Source organism: Hibiscus syriacus, unplaced genomic scaffold (assembly GCF_006381635.1).
Source record: "Hibiscus syriacus cultivar Baekdansim isolate YM2019G1 unplaced genomic scaffold, ASM638163v2 tig00013285_pilon, whole genome shotgun sequence".
In the NCBI taxonomy this organism is placed as follows: Eukaryota; Viridiplantae; Streptophyta; class Magnoliopsida; order Malvales; family Malvaceae; genus Hibiscus; species Hibiscus syriacus.
In genome coordinates this window covers 587,370-593,076 of record NW_024062299.1, presented here as the reverse complement: position 1 = coordinate 593,076, position 5,707 = coordinate 587,370, and the positions used below count along the sequence as shown (strand labels likewise).

At 33.7% G+C, this 5,707-nt stretch overlaps 1 pseudogene; it reads left to right on the top strand.

The window, feature by feature from the left end:
- LOC120205815 lies at positions 1–1,739 on the top strand (annotated as a pseudogene).
- Positions 1,740–5,707: the final 3,968 nt, after the last annotated feature.

Below are 5,707 nucleotides of genomic sequence, written 5' to 3'. Positions count from 1 at the left end.
GTATTTAAATACCATCAGTTTCCTCCTACAATCCCTCCATTCTCATCTCTTTCCCTCTGCTTTTCTTTCCATATTTTCCTCTGTTTTCTCTCCAAACAAACACTATGGTCGTCCACTCACAATCCACAGCATTAGACCATTGTTCTCTGATCAAAACATGCAAGCCGACCACCAGTGTTTTCAATGGAATCCCAGTGGTAAACCTGCGAGACCCCGAAGCAAAGACCCTCATAGTCAAAGCTTGCGAGGAATACGGTTTCTTCAAGCTGGTCAATCATAGCGTCCCAATGGAATTTACCACCAGATTGGAAACCGAAGCTCTAAAGTTCTTTAATTTCCCCCAGTCCGACAAAGACAAAGCCGGTCCTCCCGATCCTTTCGGCTATGGCTGTAAAATGATTGGCTCCAATGGCGATATGGGATGGATTGAATATCTCCTCCTCAACGCCAACCCTCAAATCACTTCCCACAAAACCCATACCTTTTTCCGGGAAAACCCCGAAAATTTCCGGTAATCTAACGCTAAATTCACCAGTTTTAAAGATTGTTCAACCTGTGCAGGTACACTAAAGTTTTGGCCTTTTCTTTCTTTTTGATGGAGCAGCTCAGCGGTGGATGACTATATCCAGGCGGTGAAGAGAATGACATTCGAAGTGGTGGAACTGATGGCGGATGGTTTGAAGATAGAGCCGAGGGATGCGTTGAGTAGGCCGTTGAGAGATGATAAGAGTGACTCGTGTTTCAGGCTGAACCACTATCCGCCATGCCCGGCGTTTCAAGCATTGAGTGGCAGGAATTTGATAGGGTTCGGGGAGCATACAGACCCGCAGATAATATCTGTCCTGAGATCAAACAACACATCAGGTTTGCAAATCTGTCTGAAAGATAAGACTTGGGTTTCAGTCCCACCTGATCAGACCTCTTTTTTCATCAATGTTGGCGATGCCTTGCAGGTATATATATATATATATATATATATCTGAATAAGTAAAAATTTTATGATTTAGGATAATCGTTTTAGTAATATGAGAATTTCATCAGGATCTATGACAATTTTAAGAAAATGAGTTGACTATATGTCGATTTCATCATCTTCCCATGCTTGCAAGGCGAGAGTTCCCATGATGTTTGCATGTTTGTTATCAGACAACAATACAATCCGGATGTAGGGGAAGCATGGAAGTTGCCATGCATGCATGGTGATATCATGAAATCGTCTTGTTGTTCATATGCTTTTTCTGAAATTGTCATAAAATCTTAACGAGAAATTCTAAGATTAATGTAATAATTACTTTAGATAATGAAATAATTTCTGATAAACAAGTGTTTCCATCACAATATCTAAACAGTTTTGCGTATTAGCATATAATGTTGACATTATATGGGTGTGGACTGATTTTTGTGAATGTTGCAGGTGATGACAAATGGGAGGCTCAGAAGTGTGAAGCATAGGTATTGACAGACTCCATGAACTCAAGGCTTTCAATGGTCTATTTTGGAGGTCCACCCTTGAATGAAAAGATAGCGCCTTTACCCTCGCTAATGGCAAAAGGAGAAGAGAGCTTGTACAAGGAGTTCACATGGTGGGAATACAAGACATCTGCATACAAGTCAAGGTTGGGTGATTACAGGCTTGGCCTGTTTGAGAAAACAGCTTCAGGCCTATGATTTGTAGCTTTGTGGTGGTCAAAATACTATCAAAATTTATCCCTTTTTTTCAGCTAAAAAGTGTAGGGCTTTTGCCATACCCCATAGGTGGAAATGACATAGGTTGTTCCTTCCCTTTTCACGACCTTTTTCCCATTGTACTTGGATTTCAATGTAACAATAATCCCTTTTCCCATTATGATGTTATCGAAACGATTATTTCCTGAGATTTTGAAAGTCACGACATTTTTAACTGATTGATTTTTAATTAAAATGTAATGTAATTTAAAAAAAAATTCATTTCGAAAAATTTGGGATTCTTTTTTAAAATAAAACGTACGGTTCGAGGAGTCGCCACTAATATTTGATTGAGTGTGATTGGGCACCCAAAAATATTTTTTTATTTTAAATAAAAATTAATTTTAATTAAAACAACAATTTAGAGTATGCATTACCAAAATCGAGTTCGGGAGTCGATTACGCGTGGGGAAGAATTAGCACCCCACAACGCCCTAAATCGGTACCTAGTCGATTAATTAATTATCTTTGTAATGAAATTTACAAATTCGACTTTAATTTGATTTATGATCCCTTAAAACAACAAAAATGTGAATTTTATAACATTCAAAAAGCACCAAAATAGATTAAATTAAAATTACCAAGCCATTAGAAAGATAAAAATATTCAATTATTTAAAAATATCGAGATCAGATCTTAGGTGAGTTGTAATAACTTTTTTCTCGACAAATTTAAATAGTCGAACATTTCTTTTTCTTTTATTTCCAAATTTTAAAGTAATGAATCAAAATTTTAGGTGTCATTGATGGGATACACTTTTAATTTAAAATCATCGATAACGGCTCTCTAATAAGTTAAGAAAAGTCATTCTAACAATTATAAATTAAAAAGTTATTACCCTTAATCCGATTATGTGATAGGAATTAAGTTATGTACATGAGAATATCATACAGTTCTTTCGAATTGAAAAGTACATAAAAAAAGTCTACATGCTCATGATCAAATAAATTCACATTGCTTTACACATATTAAATTGGTAAATATAATTAAAGGATATAAACATATGTCATACGTATCTATAATTATGCATTATATATATATATAGAAATATAGAAAAAAATCCCTAAATGAAACATAGATTTACACATACATTTATTATAATATAAAGTACACGCACAATAATTAGTAAACACGAAATAAACTGTATGCACAACATGTATGTAAATTTATTTTATAAAAATATTAAGTCACATGCAAACCACAATAAGTCAACCCTTTCCCATTTTCTTTGGAATTTGGAACGTTATTATTCACAGATCTAACACTACCACCGGCCACCGCCCAACGGTGTCCAGAGAATCCAAAACTAATCCTAAACTAACCTCAACGCCTCATTTTCCCTCTAGACCACAAACCCGAGAGCTTCGACTCTTCATCTACTTCTATCCGGCGAATTAAGACGGCGGTTGACCACTATCCTCAACGAAGACTCTCTTCACTTCGATCTAAACCTAAAAATGGAGCCTCCACGACACATGCAAGCTCCATAGACTCTAAAACTTCCAACGATGGCCGACGACCGACAAGGATACTGGACTGATAAGGTAAATGACCCCTCTCTCTTATTAATTTCCCTTTCCCAGATCATAAAACCACCTCATTTTCCTACAAATTTCATGGGACAAACATTTTTTCTTTAATTTAATTTTGATTGTATCGTCTTTATCTAAAATTTTAATTAATATTTGAGAAAATTTGAATGAAATATCAAGTCTAAAAATGAATTTGAAGAGAAAAAATATTAGCCTGGTTGAGTTTAAATATTCTGGAGCCTTGCGAACTTTGGAAACCCTAACGCTTCAGATTTTCAATAAAAAAATATACAGAAAAATCTAAAATATATGATAATTTTGTTCGATCTATCCCTGTTTATATTAATTTATTAGTATAAAATTATCAAATGATTATATGTCAAATAGTAACGAGGTTATATGAAGAAGCTTTTGATATATATATATTTTAGAGGCAATGTCTTTGATTTTATCCACTTGAACTCTATGTTCATTACAAGATGAAGCCCAACAAAACATCAGACGATCATCGAAGGACATAAATGGAGTGAGCAGGTTTAAGAGGTTGAAGAAAATGGGAATAATTTGTTTCCTATGGGCTATGGCTATGAGGGCAATTTATGCTACTGATCTCCTCCTTGGTGTAACCAAACTGAATTCTTCAAGCAATTACTCAATATCCTGCAATGACACATTCCAAAAATTCCAAGAGTTATAATCTTCCTGCTAAAGCAACGAGGTTGGTGGAAACATGTCATGAAGTATATGATCTCTGAGCTTGTAGTGGGCTATCTATTTCTTCAGAATTGGTATTTTCACCATGTCTGCCCAATTCGGATAGTTCAAGTCAGCTCTTGAAAACATCCTCCTTGATAATGCACACATGCACGCTTTGCCTGATAAATCCATTTTCACACTCAGAAATGTTTTGAGTTTCTTCTATTTCACAGGCATTACAACCTTCTCGATGGAGTCCTGCACCAGTAGAATCACTGTTCAAGCTGCAAACAGTATCACAGGGATCCTTGGCTGCTGCAGCTTACAGATAGAATCACCACCAGAATTGATCTATCTTGTGCTTGAATACCAAGTCATGTATTTTCATATAAAAAAGATAATAACACCCTTAAAATAATATTTACTACGCTTTATAAATAAGGATAATTTTATAATTTCTGACAGAATACTCAGCTGAATACGAAATGATCTTTTCAAGTTTAATCATGAAATGATACATAAAAGGGATGATAATGGAGAAATCCTCCCTCTTTCCTCGGCCAAAACAAAACAAAAGTAATAGTTGAAGTACTAAGCGTGGACTTTACCCTAACTTATCATAGACATTTTTTAGATAAACTATGTATTTAGTCACCCGCATATTTCTGTAGTTTCGTTTTGGTCACTTAACTATTTTTTTCGAAATCGTTCGTAACGTTACGTTTTGATCATGTCGTTAAAAAATTAACGATGATGCTAACTTGTCACCATAAGATAATGCCACTTCATCATTGGGAAAAAACTAATTAGTTATGTTTAGCTTTTAGCGGAGGATGACTAAAACGGAACTAAAACGGAACGTTAAATATGTTTAACGTTTTCGACCGTTTGATCGTTGTTTTTATTTATCTTTTTTAGGGTTCGATTTGACATCATCACAATTGATCAAGATGATACTTATTTGTTATCATGTTGATATTCCTTGCTTTGGACCCTCGGATTGGATTTGGATACACAATTTGCATTCGTGGATAGTATTTTCATGTCGCTCAATTATGACTTGCCATTTATCGGCGGTCTTTCAATAGCTTCGTCCCTTTTTGTGGTTCGTTTACTAATGAGGTCAGATCTGTTCGAATCTACATTTTATTCGAGTTTATTTTATTAGGTTTTTTAACACTTTCCTTATATGTTCCTCGTGTGCTAATTTTTTATATTTAGAAAAATGTTCTTATTATGTGTTTAGTTTAATATTGTGGTTGTAAACCTTTATTATATTTATATATTTTCTATTTTTAATAAAATTACTGCTTTTATATATAAAAAAGAACTTGATACTAAATGAAATTAAAAATTATATGAATTTAATACTAATAATTATATGAGCCTCTTAAAATTAACAAGTGAAATTATTATCATTTTATTAAAAATATTAATTTTTAATCTATAATACTAGATCAGATTTTACAGAGGCCAAATATAAATTGACAATCTCAATTCAATTTACTCCTTTCGTAAACGTAAATATTTAAACTCTAAACCTTACTTAAAAATTATAATATCTCATTATATTATACGAATAATTGTTGATAATAATTCAAATAACAACCTACCAAATTTTCTCTAATAGTAAAATTTAGTCCAAAATAGGAAACACGACAGCTAATATATAGTATAAATTTCCAAATATATATTTATTGAACTTCTTTTTAAAAGCACGCGCCCTGAGTAGCCTGTTCTTATGCACTCCACAC